General features: G+C 42.3%; 1 long non-coding RNA gene across 3 annotated transcripts; it reads left to right on the plus strand.

Annotated features, from left to right (window-relative positions):
* Positions 1 to 1,566: 1,566 nt before the first annotated feature.
* LOC125548752 lies at positions 1,567 to 3,254 on the plus strand. 3 transcript variants are annotated; one of them, XR_007301160.1, is made up of 4 exons: positions 1,567 to 1,803; positions 1,890 to 1,947; positions 2,892 to 2,943; positions 3,083 to 3,254. It is a non-coding gene; the product is annotated as an uncharacterized LOC125548752 (long non-coding RNA). The 3 variants fall into 3 exon arrangements; XR_007301158.1 differs by lacking the exon at positions 2,892 to 2,943; XR_007301159.1 differs by lacking the exon at positions 3,083 to 3,254 and having other exon boundaries at positions 2,892 to 3,019.
* The last annotated feature ends 17,070 nt before the right edge of the window (positions 3,255 to 20,324 follow it).

Raw genomic sequence — 20,324 nt, forward strand, 5'->3', positions numbered from 1 at the left:
CCATATGCCGCTGCCGCCGCCCCCAACCACCGCCCCCGCCATAGCCCCCATCCCACTACGGCGGCCTCTACACAGAGCACACTGTCTCCCCCACCATCGCAACTCCTCCGCCGCCCCAACCACACCCCACTGCCGCGCCCTCCACCGAGACCCCTGCGAGCACCCAACAAAGGCTTCAAAGCATGGGCCATCGCCCCCAAGCACTCCGCCGGCGACCATCGTACAGAGACCCCAAGCACTCCGCCAGCGACCATCCTCCTCTGCCATCGTCCCTCACCACCATCGTCCTCTGCAGATGTCCTCTCCCGAGTAGGCCCTCCTCACAAGCTCAACCGAGCACCAAGGAGGTCCTCAAGTGGCGCCGCCTCCTTATTGAGCTCCTCTGGCAGCTGCACCTTCTCCACCGGTCACACCTCCATTAGAGATTCGTATACTGTTCAAACAATTTTGTGGTGCTAATTTTTGCTTGTATCAATCTGTTGGGAGTCCTTTTGTACTTAAAATAGATGCAATTTATCTTGCTAATTTTTGCTTGTATTGATCTGTTGGGAGTGTTTATGTACTTTATATTTACTCAGATATAATAACCATTTTGCATTATTAGTGAAGAAACAACGCCAAGAGATAACCCACGGACCAAGGAGCGCCCTTATATCATCAGTATCTACTGGAACATTAGTAACCACGGTAGTTAAATTATATGCGGCCGTGTGAACTGCAGTCTGGTTGTAGATTTGAAGTTTGCTCGTTGTTCACATTGATGTCAGATCAAACTGTGTGAAAGCATTAGCATGTTGCTTGCATTATTTAGTTTATCATGGTTGAACCCTTGATTTTGTCTTTCAATTTGTATCTTATTAATGTATTAGGTCCTCCTCCCCCCCAGGTAGCACCTCATCTACCTCCTTGCCCGAAGCAGCGCTGCCTCGCCTCTAATTCCTTGCCTGAGTAGTGCCGTGTAGGTCCTCTGCTTCATCGCAGAGCAACACCACATCCTCTGCTTCTTAATCAACGGTGATATTTCTTTGCTATCCCCATGATATTCCTGCTACTATTTTAGTGTTTGCATTTCATGAAATGAGATGTTTCAATGCACTATTTCTGTTGTTCTAGATTTTATTCCTGGTCTGTATTGTATATCTCTTTGCATGAACAAGATAAGAATGGTATGCATTTTCCTACTAGATACACCCCTTCAATAGAAGTACACTTTCTTTCGTATGTTAGGCAATTATAGTGGAACTGGTCAAGAATGGACGAGAGTTGGATGGATAAAGCTAGAAACACACAAGCATATATTGATGGGGTAGTGAAATTCAGAGTTTGCTTTTACTCATTCATCAAGAGGAAATGTTATATTATGTCCTTGTAAAAAATGCTTGACTTGTTATGTTATGAGTTTATTAGTGGGTACAAAAGATGGATATATCATGGGGAGCTGCAATCACACAAAAAAATCATCAGGTCAAATTCATTGTACATTGTTTATACTTTGCTGCTCTTTATTGTTTAGGATGACAAAGTCACTTCCGCTTATCTGACTTACTTTTCATGCTTACTCAGAAAGGAAAGGATGTGATACTGTATAATGTTTATCGAGACCATGCTAGCCCAGTGGCAAAAGCAATCATTCTATCAATTGATCGGAGAAAGTTGGTAGGTGGTCAGGAGCTTGGCCTTGAATATTGTGAGGTTGTCGTGAACTATGTAATAAAAAGGGATGCTATACTACCTCGTGGTATTGGGAACATGAACACCATGGGGCAAGCTCAAGGGCGGTGCATCGCATAGCCATACAAGCATGTGAGTTTTTGTTCTTCAGATTGAATTTACCAATGACTATCATTGTTGATTGCTTAAAAATCTTTCTTTCTATCTTATGTATGTAGTTGGAAGTGGACAAGCCCATGGCAAAAGCAGGAATGCAACCACAAGCAAGCTGAGGAGGTAATATCCATGTTTCCAAGAATTTTCATGCCCTCAACTCTGTAAATATTTCCTAGATTACAATACTGAAGTTTACAAAATATTTTTCCTGGTTGCGTTCCTTTTATGAAATATTTCCTGTAGGAAATTGTACGGTACTAATGCTTTTTAGTACTATAAATGTATTTCAGTATTGTACTATAGGAAATATTTCAGTACTTAAGATTCTAAATGGCAACCAGATTCTAAAGTTCAGTACTGTACAGTACTGAAGCAACCTGTACTCTGTAAAGTACCAAAGTTTACAAAATGAAAATTTGCGTGCCCTCAACTCTGTACAGTACTGATTTTTTGGCAGATTCTAATTTGTTAATATCTAGCGGTACTGGCAGCTCCTTGCTCTTCCTACTCTGGCAAATTTTGCCTGGTTGCATTGTTTTTTGGCGTGACAAAACAGATTCTTTATGATGGGGCTACTGCATTTCCTGAAGTATTTGGATTGACTTGTCCCTGCCCCCTCCTAATTGTACTTCTCAGTGTACTATGTACATACAATATACAGTCATGCCTATTTGTATGGAGTTTTGCCTATTTGTTCATTATATAGTACTATGTACGTACAATATACAGTCATGCCTATTTGTATGGAGTTTTGCCTATTTGTTCAATATATAGCATTGCATAGAGTTTTGCCTATTTGTACAGAGTTCAACAATCTGTTGTATATAGTACTGTAGAGTTTTAGTCATAGCTTTCGCTAGTAAGTTCTAAGTTGTTTTGAACTGAGCAGGTTTTGCAAGTCAATTGTACATATTGGCGATGCCAAAACTGCTAAATATATGAATTTGTGCAAATTTGTTAACATTTCTACACATACATGCTAGTTTCAGCAAAAAGCTGGGACTACCCACCTTGTACGTGGCTTCACCACTGATTGTACAGGTTCTTGTTTTGCTTATTTGTAGATGGAAGATTTTTGTATGTGCACTTCAAACAATCCCTGCTTGATCTAATGATGTAACATTGCTTGTTGTGATGATGAAGTGCTGTACATTTACAAGAATTCTATTTATGCCGACTAGTTAAACTGCAGCATATTGTTACTTAAAAAAAATCTAAAATGAGAGCTACATTTCGAATTTCCTGTCTGTTACAGGTTTCACTACAGAAGTTGACGGAGATTAGGAAGATCTTGAAGCTGCTTAAGATTTGGAAGACTGATGATTAAGTTGGAGGAGTGATGATGTAATATGCTTTGTTTGTTGAACCTGGACAGTTGCTCTGTTCATTTTGCTGGTTAAGCCCCTATATGCTCATTTTGGTTGTGTGGCACTTCTAGAAACATATGTACTTTCTCCTTTTGTAGCAACACTTCAGTTTTGTTGTGGAACATTTAACATATATGTACTGTATCTTTTGTGGCAGAACCTCCTTATATATTATGTTTATCAGATGAAGTAAGGTTTTCTGGACGAGGCCTATATGTTACTTTGATTGAAGTGTATGGATGAGATGTATATGCTACTGTGATTTAAGTGTATCTATAAATTATGTAATATTTCATGATTGTTTGAACATAATGAATGGATATTACATTAGGGATGGCCAGATTAATTTGGCAATGAAATCTACATGCTGGCATAAATGTTGTCGGGTGAAATGGCTTCTGCAGGTGGATGGACTGTCGGTAATTGAAGTTTCATGTGTTTTGACAAATCTGCCGGGAGAAAACTGACTACCAGCAAATACAAGGGCAAGGGCAGAAAAACTGCCGGGAAGAGTTTATCTCCCGGGACAAGTAATCCCCGACAGCCGTTCTCGTGGCAGTTCTATCTGCCAAGAGAAATTGTCTCCCGGCAGTTAGTCTGCCCTTTAAAGTGATTTCTCCTGGCAGATTACATGACAGTGGATCAGTGTTGTGGTGTAGTGTAGTATTTCTATTGTTAAAGATCTCTTGTCTGATAATATTGATGGGCATGTTATTCATTTTCGTGATGAAACTGCTAGAATTGCTAAACCTTGTGCTAAAGATAAACATAGACCTGTGGTAGGCATGCCTGTTATTTCTGTTAAAATAGGAGATCATTGTTATCATGGCTTATGTGATATGGGTGCCAGTGCTAGTGCTATACGTCATGACTTATACAAAGAAATTATGCATGATATTGCACCTGCTGAGATAGAAGATATTGATGTCACAATTAAACTTGCCAATAGAGATACTATTTCACCAATTGGAATTGTTAGAGATGTTGAAGTCTTGTGTGGGAAAACTAAATATCCTGTTGATTTTCTTGTTCTTGGTTCCCCACAAGATAGCTTTTGTCCCATTATATTTGGTAGACCCTTCTTGAACACAGTTAATTCTAAGATAGATTGCGAAAAGGATGTTGTTACTATTGGTTTAGGTGATATGTCTCATGAATTTAATTTTTCTAAATTTCGTAGACAACACCGTGAAGAGGAATTGCCTAGTAAAGATGAAATTATTGGTCTTGCTTCTATTGCCGTGCCTCCTAGTGATCCTTTAGAACAGTATTTGCTAGACCATGAAAATGATATGTTTATAAATGAAAGAAGGGAAATAGATGAAGTATTCTTTAAACAGGAACCCATCCTGAAACACAATTTTCCTTTCGAAATCCTGGGGATCCTCCTCCACCCAAGGGTGATCCCGTGTTTGAGCTCAAACCGTTACCTGATACTCTTAAATATGCTTATCTTGATGAGAAAAAAATATATCCTATTATTATTAGTGCTAACCCTTCAGAGCATGAAGAAGAGAGATTATTGAAAACTCTAAGGAAGCACCGAGCTGCTATTGGATATACTCTCGATGACCTTAAGGGCATTAGTCCCACACTATGTCAACACAAAATAAATTTGGAGAAAGATGCCAAACCAGTTCGTGATCACCATCGATGGCTGAATCCTAAAATGAAAGAAGTGGTAAGAAAGGAAATACTAAAGCTCCTTGAGGCAGGTATAATTTATCCCGTTGCTGATAGTCAGTGGGTAAGTCCTGTCCATTGTGTCCCTAAAAAGGGAGGTATTACTGTCGTTCCTAATGATAGAGATGAATGATTGTGCAAAGAATTATTACATGTTATAGGATGGTAATTAATTTCCACAAATTAAACAAGGCTAATAAAAAAGATCATTACCCCTTACCTTTTATTGATCAAATGCTATAAAGATTATCCAAACATACACATTTTTGCTTTCTAGATGGTTATTCTGGTTTATCTCAAATACCTGTGTCAGCTGATGATCAATCTAAGATCACTTTTACTTGCCCGTTCGGTACTTTTGCTTATAGGCGTATGCCTTTTGGTTTATGTAATGCACCTGCTACCTTCCAAAGATGCATGATGGCTATATTCTCTGACTTTTGTGAAAAGATATGTGAGGTATTCATGGACGATTTCTCCATCTATGGATCCTCTTTTGATGATTGCTTAAGCAACCTTGATCGAGTTTTGCAGAGATGTGAAGAAACTAACCTTGTCTTGAATTGGGAGAAATGCCACTTTATGGTTAATGAAGGTATTGTCTTGGGGCATAAAGTTTCTGAAAGAGGCATTGAAGTTGATAAAGCTAAGGTTGATGCTATTGAAAAGATGCCATGTCCCAAGGACATCAAAGGTATAAGAAGTTTCCTTGGTCACGCCGGTTTTTATAGGAGGTTCATTAAGGTCTTCTCAAAAATTTCTCGGCCTCTGACTAATTTATTACAAAAAGATATGCCATTTGTTTTTATGATGATTGCATAGAAGCATTTGAAATACTTAAGAAAGCATTGATCTTTGCACCTATTGTTCAGCCACCTGATTGGAATTTACCCTTTGAAATTATGTGTGATGCTAGTGATTATGTTGTAGGTGCTGTTCTAGGGTAAAGAGTTGATAAGAAATTAAATGTTATTCAATATGCTAGTAAAACTCTAGACAATGCTCAGAGAAATTATGCTACTACTGAAAAAGAATTCTTAGCAGTTGTATTTGCTTGTGATAAGTTCAGACCTTATATTGTTGATTCTAAAGTGACTATTCACACAGATCATGCTGCTATTAAATATCTTATGGAAAATAAAGATGCTAAACCTAGACTTATTGGATGGGTTCTTTTGCTACAAGAATTTGATTTGCATATTATTGATAAAAAGGGAGCTGAGAACCCCGTTGCAGACAATTTGTCTAGGCTAGAGAATGTTCTTGATGACCCACTACCCATTGATGATAGCTTTCCTGATGAACAATTAAATGTCATAAATGCTCCTCGTACTGCACCATGGTATGCTAATTATGCTAATTATATTGTTGCTAAATTGATACCACCTAGTTTCACATACCGGCAAAAGAAAAAGTTTTTCTATGATTTGAGACATTACTTTTGGGATGACCCACATCTTTATAAAGAAGGAGTAGATGGTGTTATTAGACATTGTGTACTTGAGCATGAACAGGAACATATCCTACGCTAGTGTCACTCCGAAGCTTATGGAGGACACCACACCGGAGATAGAACACACATAAGGTATTGCAATCCGGTTTTTATTGGCCTACTCTCTTCAAGGATGCCCGTAAGTTTGTTGTATCCTGTGATGAATGTCAAAGAATTGGTAATATTAGTAGACGTCAAGAAATGCCTATGAATTATTTACTTGTTATTGAACCATTTGATGTATGGGGCTTTGATTATATGGGACCTTTTCCTGCCTCCAATGGATACACACATATTTTAGTTGTTGTTGATTACGTTACTAAGTGGGTAGAAGCTATTCCAACTAGTAGTGATGATCATAACACCTCTATTAAGATGCTTAAAGAAGTTATTTTCCAAGGTTTGGAGTCCCTAGATATTTAATGACTGATGGTGGTTCACATTTTATTCATGGTGCTTTCCATAAAATGCTTGCTAAATATGATGTTAATCATAGAATTGCATCTCCTTATCACCCACAGTCCAGTGGTCAAGTAGAATTGAGTAATAGAGAGCTCAAATTAATTTTGAAGAAGACTGTTGATAGATCTAGAAAGAATTGGTCCAAGAAACTTGATGATGCATTATGGGCCTATAGAACTGCATATAAAAATCCTATGGGTTTGTCTCCGTATAAAATGGTTTATGGAAAAACATGTCACTTACCTCTTGAACTAGAACATAAGGCTTATTGGGCCATTAAAGAGCTCAACTATGATTTCAAACTTGCCGGTGAGAAAAGGTTATTTGACATTAGCTCACTTGATGAATGGAGAACCCAAGCCTATGAGAATGCCAAATTATTTAAATAAAAAGTTAAAATATGGCATCACAAAAGAATACAAAAGCGCGAGTTTAATGTAGGTGATTATGTATTGCTATACAACTCTCGTTTAAGATTTTTTGCAGGAAAACTTCTCTCTAAATGGGAAGGTCCTTACGTTATCGAGGAGGTCTATCGTTCCGGTGCCATAAAAATCAACAACTTCGAAGGCACAAATCCGAAGGTGGTGAACGGTCAAAGGATTAAACATTATATCTCAGGTAATCCTATAAATGTTGAAACCAATGTTATTGAAACCGTAACCCCGGAGGAATACATATGGGACACTTTCCAGAACGTTTCAGACTTCCAAAAGAATAGGTATGTGGTACGGTAAGTAAACCGACTCCAAAATAGTTCTAATGGCAATTTTATTCTGTTTTGGAATATTTAGAAAAATAGAAAAATAAGAAGAAGTCCCGGAAGGACACGAGGGCTCCACGAGGGTGGAGGGCGCGCCCCCTGACTCGTGGGCACCTCGTGTGCGCTCCAGACTCCGTTTTCTTACACGTTACGTATTTTGGTCGGTAAAAATTCATTATATAATCCCCTGAGGGTTTTGACTCCCGTATCACGTAAATATCCTCTATCTTTGTTTCGAGCTATTTCTGCTGCAGATTGGAGCAATATGTCATCCCACGATTCGGAAGGAGAAAGCTATGTGGCTGATTATCTTGTAGATCCTAAGGTCTATGGGGACGTGGAGCATTGTGGTTGGACTACGGAAGAAGAAGAGGACTATGAACCCAAGGGATAGGAGGAGACGAGTTCAGATGAAGATGAAGCCCCATTACCTCAACTTGGGGACATGCATGTGGAGTTCGAAAGGTCAAGCCTCCCTGATAGAGCAAAGAAACCTAAGATCGAGTTTATCCCTTTTCGCCTCTTGTAGGAAAATAAACAGGAATTATGCAAGAAGATATTAAGCCTTGAGCAGGAGATCAATGACCTGAAGGATCAAAATTCTGTCCTCAAGCGCAAATTAAGGAAGAAGCCTACGTCATCAACAACTCCACTCTCTCCACCAACAAAGAAGAATTGAGTATCTGGTATGGGCACTCCCCTTGGCAACTGCCAAGCTTGGGGGAGGTGCCCAGATATCGTATCACCATCACTTTTATCTTTACCGTTTTTCTTAGTTCGATCCTTTTGATAATACCTTGATCTAGTAGAATAAAGTTTTAGTATGATCTAGTTGTGAGTTTTGCTTTACGATCCTTCTATGTAATCGAGTCCGTGAGCTATATATAATAAAGATTAGTGTTGAGTCCAGGGCTTGATTATTTTGCTATGATCTTGAGGGAATAAAAGAAAAGAGAAAGAATAAAAAGGAAATAAAAGAGATCATATGGATCTTATGGAGAGTAATGACTTCACATAAAAAGAGTATGATGAATAAAAATTGTTGAGAGTTGACAAACATAGTTTTGGTCATCGTTGCAATTAATAGGAAGTAATAAAGGAAGAGAGGTCTTCACATATAAATATACTATCTTGGACATCTTTTATGATTGTGAGCACTCATTAAAATATGACATGCTAAAAGTTGACGTTGGACAAGGAAGACAATGTAATGGGTTATGTTTTCTTACATCTGAGATAAATTATATTGTCTTCGATCATCCAACATGATTGAGCTTGCCTTTCCCCCTCATGCTAGCCAAATTCTTTGCACCAAGTAGAGATACTACTTGTGTTTCCAAACACCCTTAAACCAGTTTTGCCATGAGAGTCCACCATACCTACCTATGGATTGAGTAAGATCCCTCAAGTAAGTTGCAATCGGTGCAAGCAATAAAAATTGCTCTCTAAATATGTATGACTTATTAGTGTGGGAGAAAATAAGCTTTATACGATCATGTGATATGGAAGAAATAAAAGTGACGGACTGCATAATAAAGGTCCATATCACAAGTGGCAATATAAAGTGATGTTCTTTCGCATTAAGATTTTGTGCATCCAACCATAAAAGCACATGACAACCTCTGCTTCCCTCTGCGAAGGGCCTATCTCCTACCTTACATAAGAGTCATGGTGATCTTCACCCTTCCTTTTTACATTTTATCTTTTGGCAAGCACAATATGTTGGAAAGATCCTGGTATATATGGCTAATTGGATGTGAGTTTTCATGAACCATTATTGTTGACATTACCCTTGAGGTAAAACGTTGGGAGGCAAAACTATAAGCCCCTATCTTTCTCTGCGTCCTATTAGAAATCCATACCCATAAGTATTGCGTGAGTGTCAGCAATTGTGAAAGACTATATGATAGTTGAGTATGTGGACTTGCTGAAAAGCTCTTATATCGACTCTTTCCTATGTTATGATAAGTTGCAATTGCTCCAATGACTAAGATTATAGTTTGTCAGTTTTCAATGAAGTTTATAATTCATACTTGAAATTGTGATTGAACTGTTACTCTAGCATAAGAGATCATATGACAAGAATTATATAAGTTGCTGTTCTAAGAATGATCATGATGCCCTCATGTCTGTATTTTATTTTTATCGACACCTTTATCTCTAAACATGTGGACATATTTTTCGATTTCGGCTTTCGCTTGAGGACAAGCGAGGTCTAAGATTGGGGGATTTGATACGTCCATTTTGCATCATGCTTTTATATCGATATTTATTGCATTATGGGATGTTATTACACATTATGTCACAATACTTATGCCTATTCTCTCTTATTTTACAAGGTTTACATGAAGAGGGAGAATGCCGGCAGCTATGATTCTGGGCTGGAAAAGGAGCAAATATTAGAGACATATTCTGCACAGCTCCAAAAGTTCCGAAACTTCATGGAAGTCATTTTCAGAATATATAAAAAATAATGAGCGCAAGAAGTTACAAAGGGGGCCACACCCTGCCCACGAGGGTGGGGGCGCGCCCTACCCCCCTGGGCGCGCCCCCTGCCTCGTGGGTCCCTTGGTGGCCCTCCGATGCCCATCTTCTGATATATGGAGTCTCTCAATGAGGAAAAAAGGAGAAGCTAGCTTTCGGGACGAGACTCCGCCGCCACGAGGCGGAACCTTGGCGGAACCAATCTGGGGCTCTGGCGGAGCTGTTCTGCTGGGGAAACTTCCATCTGGGAGGGGGAAATCATCGCCATCGTCATCACCAACAATCCTCTCATCGGGAGGGGGTCAATCTCCATCAACATCTTCACCAGCACCATCTCTTCACAAACCCTAGCTCATCTCTTGTATCCAATTCTTTTCTCTAAGTCCGGGATTGGTACATGTGGGTTGCTAGTAGTGTTAATTACTCCTTATAGTTGATGCTAGTTGGTTTATTTGGTGGAAGATCATATGTTCATATCCTATATGCATATTAATACCCCTCTGATTATGAACATGAATATGCTTTGTGAGTAGTTATGTTTGTTCCCGAGGACATGGGAGAAGTCTTGCTATTGGTAGTCATGTGAATTTGGTATTCGTTCGATATTTTGATGAGATGTATGTTGTCTCTCCTCTAGTGGTGTTATGTGAACATTGACTACATGACACTTCACCATTATTTGGGCCTAGAGGAAGGCATTGGGAAGTAATAAGTAGATGATGGGTTGCTAGAGTGGCAGAAGCTTAAACCCTAGTTTATGTGTTTCTTCGTAAGGGGTTGATTTGGATCCATATGTTTCATGCTATGGTTAGGTTTACCTTAATACCTTTATTTTAGTTGCGGATGCTTGCAGTAGAGGTTAATCATAAGTGGGATGCTTGTCCAAGTAAGGGCAGTACCCAAGCACTGGTCCACCCACATACCAAATTATCAAAGTACCGAACGCGAATCATATGATCGTGATGAAACCTAGCTTGGCGATATTCCCATGTGTCCTCAGGAGCGCTTTTCTCTATATAAGAATTTGTCCAGGCTTGTCCTTTGCTACAAAAAGGATTGGGACACCTTGCTGCACTTATTTACTTTTATTACTTGTTGCTCGTTACAAATTATCTTATCACAAAACTATCTGTTACCTATAATTTCAGTGCTTGCAGAGAATACCTTGCTGAAAACCGCTTATCATTTCCTTCTACTCCTCGTTGGGTTCGACACTCTTACTTATCGAAAGGACTACGGTAGATCCCTATACTTGTGGGTCATCATTAGCAAGTGTGATGGGTGTCAGAAATTCTCCAGAAAAGCTCATTTGCCAGGAATTGCGGATGATTCTAATAACTTGGTCGTTTGCAGTCTGGGGGCTTGATATGGTTGGACCATTCAAGAGGTCTAAGGATAAGAAGACCCACCTTCTGGTGGCGGTTGATAAGTTTACCAAGTGGGTTGAGGCAGCGCTAGTTAGCATGTGATGTGGTGACTGCAGTTCAGTTTGTTAAAAAGCTGATCTTCCACTTTGGTTATCATCATAGTATTATCACTAATAACAACACTAATCTGTTCAAGGGTGCTATGAAGGAGTTCTGTCAATGAGAGCATATTCGTCTTGATGTTTCCTCAGTGGCTCATCTACAGTCTAATGGTCAAGCAGAACGGGCTAACCAAGAAATTTTGAGAGGCATTATGCCCCGGCTTATGGTTCCTTTGGAGCGAACGCTGGGTTGTTTTATGGAAGATCTTCCTTCAGTCATTTGGAGTATCAGAACCACACCTAACAGATCAACAGGCTATACGCCTTTCTTCATGGTTTATGGCACAGAGGTAGTTCTCCCCAGCGATATCCGTCATGACTCACCCAGGGTGGCGGCTTACGTTGAAGCTGATAATGAGACGGCGCGACAAAACACACTTGATGCTTTGGATGAAGAGCGTGATCTTGCAGCAGCCCGATCGGCAATTTATCAACAAGACATGCATCATTATCATAGCCGCAGAGTCAAGACTCGGGCGTTTCAAGAGGGCGACTTAGTGCTATGACTGATTCAAGATCAGACAGACAAGCATAAGTTGTCCCCGCCTTGGGAAGGACCTTTTGTGGTTAGCAAGAATCTCAACAACGGCTCGTATTATCTCATTGATATACGTGAGCGCAAGAAATCGCATACTTCTGAGCCAGAGACTAACATGCCGTGGAACATTGCTCATCTTCGGCCTTACTACATTTGAGTCATTGGCTCTCATCATTGTATATACCTTCATTGATGTACATGCCTTTTTATGATCAATATAATAAAGCCAACATCCCCAAAATTTGGGGCATCTGTCGTTTCATCTCAAATATTCTAAGCAAGAGTCATTATTGATTAGCCATAAGGTCACTTGGGGGCTTCCTGCTCAATGAGCATAGCTTTATAGCCCTCTTAATAGGCTTTTATGTCATGTTCTAGGTCATTTGGGGGCTTCCTGCTCAATGAGCATAGCTTTATAACCCGCTTGATCGACTTTTATGCCATGTTCTAGGTCATTTGGGGGCTTCCTGCTCAATGAGGATTGTGACAGCCTGGATTTTGCCTTCTCTATTTTTCTAGACTTGCTTTTGCCTTTGCCTTGGATTTGGGTTTTTGGAATCAATTCAAATGGACTTATCACTTGAGCATGCCCTTGACTTTCACCCAAGTGACCTATCTACTTCTCATTCAATCTTATTTCTCTGAAAAATCCCCAAAATGGTCAAATGAATATTTTTCAAAATAAAAATATTCATTTTCTCTTCTAAAACTCATTTCAGAAACTAGTGCTCCAAAGCAACCCTCATTTTTATTGCTCCCAAAAATCTGAAATAATTCTTGAATATTCTTTGAACCATGGCCCACCTCCCCAAGAAAAAATATTGCATGAGTTTTTGTCATATTTTTGCTATATAAAATCATTTCTCTTCTGGCCCAAAGATGCACATTGTACAACAAGTGTATTTTTCCTCGATCCTTTGGCCCTTGAGCCTCTTCACCCTCCTAAGTAACCCTTAACCTCAGGAGATCAACCCTAATGGCCATCTAGAAGCTATCCAAAAGTAGCAGCCAAATTTCTAGCCAGAAACTTGCCAAGAAGGTTGAGTCACCTCTGGTCAGCCTCGCATTGAGTCCTCAGCCTCCCTAGACCTATCACTGCGTGGACTGTAGCCCAGACAAGGTTTGGCCGCGCGTGTGCGTCGTTTTGACCATGCTAGGGCGGTGACCGCGTGCAGACACGGGGTCTGGCATGCATTCGATGCACTCTGCATCTTGCCAACGCCTCTGTTCGGCGCGTGCTCGAGCCAGAGCTCGCCGACGACTTCCGCGCCGCGCCACCAGCCTCGATTCATCACCCTTGACCTCTCCCTGGCGATCGTCGACGCCGGAGACGCCGCAACGAGCATGGGCACGTCGCGGCCAAAAGCCATAGTGCGCTCGTGCCCTTGTCCGCTTCGTCCCTGCTTCCTGTGCTCGTCCGCGAGCATGGACAGCTTCCGCCTGGGCACTGAGCCCTTGCCCCCTCGCACTGGAGCCTTTCATCACCGTTCGCCGGCTTCCAGAGAGCTCTGGTAGCGCCACGTACCCCCTCTCGCTCCGGATATATATAGAGCCCTTCCCGCCACTTCAAAGACTCACCCCGCACTTCTCAACCACCATGACCCCATAGGATAGTCGTAGCCCGGTCGGGCAGGCCTCTGGCCGTCGACCGTGACCAGAGATCGCCGGTGACCCCTGCAGCCCAACCACCCTGCTTCAGAGCCCCTGAAGCTCAATCAACCTCTCAGGTGTGTCACTAGGGATCCACTGGTGTCGCCTGGAAGCAGCAGAGCCCCTGGAGTCGCCCCTCGCCGTCGCCTTCTTCCTCTCCGGCAAGCCCCGACCGCCATCGCCGCTTGCGAGCTTGGTTGCGAGCAGCTCCGGCCATCGCCCGACAAGCCACGGGTACGGGCAGGTGTGCCGTGACCCCCTCTCCCCTTCTATCCCTCTGGTTTCGCCCAAGACCCACTCATCGCCGGCATAAGCTCCGGCGGAGAGCCGCCGCGCTCTGTTTCCTCTCGCCCCTCTCTCTCCTGACTGGTGGGGCCCGGTGTCAGCCTCTCCACTCGCACCCGAACCGGTACGAGTGGAGGCGTATTCTATCTTTACGCCATCGACGTCACCCCCCAGATTTTCTGTTTAATTCCATTTAAATTCAAATATTTGACCACAACTTTGACTAGTGATAACTCCTAGCCCATAAGTCCAAATGAGTTGATTCTTTTTGCATTATGTTTGTTTCAGAAAGCTCTAACAGCACACCAAAATGTGGAATTTTCCTTGCTGTCTAGAATTTCGGGTGATTTTCAGATTGGTTTTTGATATTTTGTTTTGTGGTTTTTAAATATTTTCAGAGGGAGAGACTTGTCTTGAAGCTAACCAGGAGGAGTGTGATCCTCCTCTGCACTAAGGCAAGCCACACCGGCATTTGGATGGTGTCATTTCAATATCTATGATTTTTGTACTTAAATATGAGTTATTATATGCATTTAAAAATTTGTTAAATATATATGGTTGCTTGCTAGTTACTTTGTCATGCTTGAAATGTTTGTTTAAGTTACTGGTTGAATGCAAGGACTAGTTTGGTCTAGTATAATAAAATTTTGCCTTAGTTATATTGCTATGATAAATATTGATAGTTCTTTTTGTTAAGTGATATTTTCATATAAATTATGAGTTAATGAAAATATTGCATGATAATAAAAATGAGGTAGAACCAGTAAAGTTTAATCATGAGTAGTGCAATAAAGTTATGTTGATAAGCTTGATCCGTTCATGGGAGTTGCATGCTTTGCATGTCGATTAGTTGCATGATCATGGCATCGTATGACTTGGTATATAAATTTTTATTTTCAAGTTAAACCTATTAATTGTCCAACTTGAATATAACGTTGATCAAGTCATGGTGCCATTGAATCGGGTTTTTCTCAGTGCGACCACATTTACCTTATGGGAGGTCTTGATTCGGTCCTTTGTTGTGCCTCTCGCCGGTGCCTCCAATGAGGGAAGGTTATGGGCGTGCGTACCCTGGCCCAGTAATCAGACATAGCCTTGTGTACCTGTTTGTTTTTATGGTACCTTGTCCCTGTTTGGGACCGTTTTGCCACGACGGTGGCCGTTGGTGCCTTTGGTAGGCAAGGGGCCACCCAAGACATAGCCCTGAGAGGGAGTTTGTCGGAGTGGTCGGGAGAGTGTCATGACAAGGGGAGGGTTTTGTCAGAATGCCATTGGTCCACCCGAATGGGAGTGCGAGGCCTTGGGTTTCGTGGTGTGGGTAAAGTGCGCTACCTCTGCAGAGTGTATTAAATCTATCGATAGCCGCGTCCTCGGTTATGGGCACAACTCAGGAGTAAGTCACAGCATGGATCAACTTTTATAATTAATCTTGCACACTAAATAATTGTTGTTGGCACTGACTTCGTGAAGATTCTGGAGATCATGAGTGATTATTTTTAGTTGTGATCCGGGTACGGTCACCGTTTGGTTACGAGGTAACCCGTCTAGTAAGCGAGTCCGTGGGACACAGTGCACATGTTTGTTTCACTGCATTAGTAGCATTACTTGCATTGCATTAACCTGAATAATTGTCATGATATTGTTTGTCATTGTGCTTATGTTTGTTGTGAGCTTGCAAGTACATTCAATGTACTGACCTGGCGTGTCATGCCAGCTTTCAGGCAAGTCATTTCGCATCGGAGAGCTTCCCGCGTCTAGGCCGTGTCCACATCGGTGTCCCTATGCTATGGAGTTCCACCTCGTCGTTCTTCCGCTGCCGCGTAGTTCTTGTTATTGAGGCCCCTTCATGTTCATTAAATAATTTACATACTATTCAGCCGCACCGTGTGTGCCGCTTGGCCTTTTATCTTGATGTAATATCAGACCTGTGTAATCCGCTAGCATCAATAAAGCGGTTGTTTCTGTACCATGTTGTTGTGTGTTGCCAGAATACTTGATCTCTAGGCTCGCAATGCAAGGTAAACCGGTTCCTTTGAGCCCGGATGCCACAACGCTTGGTATCAGAGCCGGACTGATTGTAGGACACGCTAGACCATTAGTGGAATGATAGATTGTTTCGTCTGAGTGCTGGTAGTCATAGAAATTGGTTGCTGCATTGCATGAATTTTTATCTGTTGTTATTACTAACCGTATGATGGTTGTGAGTGTAGATGGCTCCAGTTCCGATCTTGTACCATCCCAAGCTAGCTCCGTACACATCGCTGCACCTGCTTCAGAACGTGTGGCGAAGACTCCACCCAGAGGGTGTTGATCCAGTGTATCAGGTGTATCGGGAACATCTGGCCGGTTCATTGTATCAGTATTATGCTGAGGTCACTCTACACCATAGTTCCCCTTCCGGCGCTTACACTCGTTCTTCTAAGGGTGGTCTCACTTCTACGCTATCTCAGGCGGTCCAGTTTGCTGCAATCGAAGCTCTTGTAGACTTGCGCTACAATGAGGTTTGCATGCACACCCACCCAGGTATCTTTTACTACCCATCTCTGCACAAGAATGGGCATATCCGCTTTCCTTTGATTAATCCAGTGTGTGATCGTCCTACTAGCCACCTTTCCCGTTATATCTTGATCTATGAGTTATCTCTTGATCTACGAGTTAGCTCGGGAGCTAACCCGCGCCTGGATAGCTCTCGCCGCTGCTCGTAATAGGAACCCTCTCTCTACTGTCAGTTTCACTCCTCGAGTTTCTCTAGCCTCTGTTACCCCGATGACTTCTCGAGGTACCGTTAACCCTCTGGCAGTGACCCCTCGCAGTGCTCCTGCTGCGTGGGCTTCCCTTGTCGCTACTCCTGCAACTCCTATGCTTAGATCCCATCCTGCACCTGCCCCTGAGGGAGAGTCCTCGAGGCAGCACCGTCGCGTCTCTCTAACCCGGAGGTCACTTCTATCAGTTCAGGATCTGGGTCCAGCTCAGGAGAGGAGCCCGCAACAGCACCATCCAAGCAGTAGACCGCTAGAGTATCACTTTCGTCATGAGTGTGGTGTATGGATGTAGTCGCACGTGTTATGATGCTTAGTTTCATGTATGAGGGTAGTGACCCTGTCATGATGTTTATTTTCATGTTGAGTCTATGTAAAATTATGTTGGAACTCTCTTTTTATTCGCCTTGATTTCTTTAGTTGTTTTCTTCTGGATTTGTCACTGGCTTTCCTCCCATTTTTGGATATTCCTCATCGCGGTTGCTTTGCATTGGGAAAATAAATAAAAGGATGACGCGGGGATGCAACAGCAGTCAAGCTTGTGAGGATGTCCCTGTTCATCACTCCGCAAGAGAGGCATGACATTCCCCCAAGCCGTATCAGCCACCTCCGCCTCCACCGTCACATCCGCCTTCTACTGAGCAAATCATGCGATTGTTTGAAGAAAAAAGGAAAAACGGTCTGATGGAACTACTGAAAAGTGTGCAAGTTATGGTTGGGCAGAATGGACATTAGAATGGTCATTACTCCAAGTTGTCAGATTTTCAGCAAACCAAGCCTCCCAGTTTCAGTCAAGTTATTGATCCATTGGACGTTGATGCTTGGTTAAGGACTACTGAGAAAAACTGGAAATTGTTTGCACTGAATAAGGGACAAGGTTCCTTTCGCAACACATTATCTTGAAGGAGCTGCCGTGATATGGTGGGATAACACTAAGACCATGTGGCCCGCGGACGAGGAAATTACTTGGACTAAATTCAAGGAGCATTTCCGCAAGTATCATATTCCCTCCGGAATTATGAAAATCAAGCAGCGCGAATTCCTATCTCTCACTTAGGGAAGCATGTCAGTCAGCAAGTACCTAAATAAATTCAACCATCTGGCCCGCTATTCTCTCTATGATGTGGCCACCGAAGAATGGAAGGTCGATAGATTTCTTGGAGGACTGAATCAGCATCTCAGGTGCACTCTCAGTATGTTTGATTTTTTGAACTTCCAAACTCTAGTGAACAAGGCTCTCATCGCAGAAAGGGAACACAATCTCATAATGACCACAAGCGCAAATTTGAGCCTAAGAAGGATATGCAACCCGTGCAAAAGGCTCGTACTTGGCAAAAAACTCAAGTTGGGTACAAACCCAACTAGCAGCAAAATGTCAACAAGAACACCACTCAAGTCAAGAATGTCATGACCATCCCGGTACGTGAAGATTGTCAGCGCAACAATTCCTGTTTCAGTTGTGGGCAAACCGGACACTACGCCAGACAGTGCCCCAAGAACGGCAAGCCAACAGCTCCATTCCATCCGCAAGTCAACTATCTAGAGCCATATTCCATCCCGAGTGCCATCCAAGGGCAAATCCATCATACCTCCGCCGATGAAGCCCAAGAGGACCCGGAAGTCGTCATTGGTATGTTTCATGTTAATAACATACCTGCCATAATTTTATTTGACTCTGGGGCTTCCCACTCTTTTATTTCGTGGAGTTTTGCTGCGCAAAACAAATTTCCTTGCTCGATTTTGGGAAAACATATGCTGGTACAATCCCCGAGATCCTTGCTTAGAAGCAATCTAGTCTGCCGTAATCTGGAAATTGATATCATGGGAGTCAAGTTTCCAACGTCTTTGATAATTATCGATTCTGACAAATTGGATATTATTTTGGGAACGAATTGGTTGACCCAATACCAAGTATGCATCAACTGTGCGACCAGAGAAGTTACCATGGCAAATCAGGAGGGTCGCACCGCAAGTTTTTATGCCTGCAAAAGCATACCCAAGAAGGATATGATTTTCACAGCCGTGGCTGGAGAAGTGGAATTGATTCCGGTGGTCAGTGAGTATCCCGATGTATTGCCTGAGGAATTACCAGGAATGCCGCCAGACAGAGAACTATAGTTTGCAATTGACTTGGTGCCTGGAACCACACCGATACACAAGAAATATTATCGGATGCCTTCATCAGAATTGGTGGAATTAAAGAAACAGCTGGATGAGATGCTGCAGAAAGGATACATCTGCCCAAGCTCTTCACCGTGGGGATCACCCGCGATATTTGTGGATAAAAAGGATGGCAGTCTTCGGATGTGCGTAGACTACCGACAGCTGAATGACGTCACCATCAAAAATAAGTATCCACTACCAAGGGTTGATGATTTGTTTGATACACTCAGTGGGGCCAAAGTATTCTCCAAAATTGATTTGAGGACCGGATATCATCAACTCAAAATCAAGAAGGAAGATATTCCCAAGACCACGTTCACCACTCGGTATGGTCTCTATGAGTATATCGTTATGTCATTCAGCCTCACCAACACCCCCGCCTTCTTTATGCATATGATGAATAAGGTGTTTATGGACTTCTTGGACAAATTTGTGGTGGTATTCATCGATGACATCCTCATTTACTCAAAAAGCAAAGACGAACACAAGGACCACCTCCGAGCAATTTTGCAGAGGCTCCGCGATCATCAGCTTTATGCCAAGTTCAGCAAATGTGAGTTTTGGCTGAAGCAAGTTGGATTTTAGGGCATGTTCTCTCGGCAAAAGGAATAGCCGTGGATCCAAGCAAGGTGAAAGATGTGCTTGATTGGTCCGCACCCACGACAGTCTCAGAAATCCGGAGTTTCCTTGGACTAGCCAGATATTATCGCCATTTTATTGAAGGATTCTCCAAGATTGCCAAGCCAATTACAGAGCTCCTAAAGAAGGATAAGAAGTTTGAATGGACCGAGGACTGCGAACGGAGTTTCAGTGAGCTAAAAATCAGACTGACGTCCGCACCAGTATTGACTCTTCCCGACATCTACCGCAGTTTTGATGTCTACTGTGACGCCTCCAGAAAAGGGCTTGGATGCGTACTTATGCAAGATCGCAAGGTTGTGTCTTATGCATCCCGATAACTACGGCCACACGAGGGAAATTATCCCACTCATGATTTGGAATTGGCTACGGTGGTGCACGCTTTGAAGATTTGGAGACACTATCTTATTGGAAAGAGGTGCCAGATATTTACCGACCACAAGAGTCTCAAGAATATATTCACTTAGCCCCATTTGAACCTTCGTTGGCGAAGATGGCTCGAGTTGGTTAAGGATTATGACCTCGGTATAAATTATCACCTGGGCAAAGCTAATGTGGTTGCTGACACCTGAGGGGGTCCTGGACTAAGAGGTTCTCAGGTGTCCGATCTATTGGATATGGGCCGGACTGATGGGTCATGAAGATACGAAGACCGAAGATTGTACCCGTGTCCGGATAGGACTC

This window comes from Triticum urartu, chromosome 3, assembly GCF_003073215.2.
Source record: "Triticum urartu cultivar G1812 chromosome 3, Tu2.1, whole genome shotgun sequence".
Classification (NCBI taxonomy): domain Eukaryota; kingdom Viridiplantae; phylum Streptophyta; class Magnoliopsida; order Poales; family Poaceae; genus Triticum; species Triticum urartu.